The following is a 1,826-nucleotide window of genomic DNA, read 5'->3' on the forward strand; positions in this document are numbered from 1 at the left end:
TTAACGTTAACAACTTACGCTCTGSATGCATCCCGAATGGAATCATATTCCCTACATAGTGCACTACTTTTCACRAAAGCCCTATGGGCCCTATATAGGGAATAGGGTGCCATTTGCYCCATATGGTCTGATTCCTGAACAGAGAGGAGGGGTGGTGGTGGTACACAGTGTGTTGAGAGGGGTGACAGACTTGTTGAAATGAAAAAGGAAATCTCCAAAAGCCAAAGTTTATGTTTTTCTCTGCTCTATGAAGGGCCTCCAAGATAGCTGTCAAAACAACTTTAGCATGTGTGGGAAAATGGTCCCGCTCCAGCGCCTGGAAGTGTTTATGTAGAATTTGGGGCTGAGGTTGGGGGATGGACTGGAGCTGAGGGCTGGGGTTATAGAGCAGGCTGGGGTTTGGGGCTGAGGTTGGGGGAAACACGAGCTGGGGGCTGGGGTTATAGAGCAGGCTGGGGTTTGGGGCTGAGGTTGGGGGAAACACGAGCTGGGGGCTAAAGCTTGAGAGTGATCACTGTATGTATTTCGTTAGAATACATGGCTGATTGATTTTGTGTTCTGTTTGGAGCTGCTGGCTGAGTGGGGCAGAGGTGTGAGGGGCTGTGGAGAGTGTAGAAGGACAGGATCTGTAGAGGTGTTTTCTCAGCCCGGCCTGGGGTCGTGAGGTTTCCTGGTACAGACCTCTCTTCCAGGACTTGAGAAATGGGTTCATGTGGGTCAAGGTGAGGTTTAGATCTGGGCAGTACTATTGTCAGGAGTAGTGGGGAGACAGGAACACCACTACCCTGTGAGACCAGACCACTGCCCCATCCTTCTGTCAGCCAGAAACAGGTCTGTAAATCACAGTGGTGGTTGAAGAAATGTAAAGCCCTGGTGTATCTCTGAGATCAGGACCWGTCTTCACTGTGTAGCAGCACTGATTTAGAACATATGTGATGTCTGCGTTTTGAAAACAACTTGAAGTAACACCCCATGTCTTTAACCCCTTGATGATGCATCATTCTAGAAGGTTCACTGGGTTTAAACTAAAGGGACAGCAGCCATGTAGGGAAGTCAGAGTCAGAAGGGTTTTTACATCCCTGTGGGCACTGGATGTTTTGGTGCTGTTGTCATAGTAGACAGTGGTAGGTGTGTGAGTGACTGTCCAGGTATGTTGTTGTATGTGTCTTTGTGTCCTGTGTAGTTGAGACATGGTATTTGTCACTGTGTTGTCTAAGGTAGCTATGGTTCTAATAGCATTAGAGGTCTGCTCTGTGCTGGGTGAAAGGGTTGGTGGCTATGTTGGAAGATAGAGTCAGTTTAAGAGCTGTTATCCTGCCAGATGAAAGGCTGGTCTTTCTGGGTGATCTTCTGAGCTGTTCCACGGGGTGAATGCAGTGTTGCTACAGCTGTGCTGCTCTTCTTTCAACTCCATACCAGAGTATGTTAGCGAAGCTGGAGTGGAGCGGGATTCCTAAAGGCTGGAGCGTCAGCCTTCTCGCCAGCTCCAATTTTGTCTCCAGTAGCACTCACTTCACAAGCTCAGAGGATGCCCGGCTCAGTATGCATCTGTAGTCTACTTGTGTGCTGCTATAGCCCCTTGCTTTAGCTACTGTCATGGAGTTCACTAAATATTTTCATAAAGAAACTGATAAAACACACAGGTGCTAAATCAATGTGACTAAATCAATGTGACAAAGATGAGAACCAGTCCTAGCCTAGCTTATTGTGTCCGGTCACCAGCAAATGTTTTCATCAACTGTAATTTCTTTGTAGAATAGCTCTGAAATAATTGTATTCACTAGCTAAATAATGTCCTGGCTCTGACCTATTGTAGCATGTTTTAT

This window comes from Salvelinus sp. IW2-2015, unplaced genomic scaffold, assembly GCF_002910315.2.
Source record: "Salvelinus sp. IW2-2015 unplaced genomic scaffold, ASM291031v2 Un_scaffold16548, whole genome shotgun sequence".
Lineage (NCBI taxonomy): Eukaryota > Metazoa > Chordata > Actinopteri > Salmoniformes > Salmonidae > Salvelinus > Salvelinus sp. IW2-2015.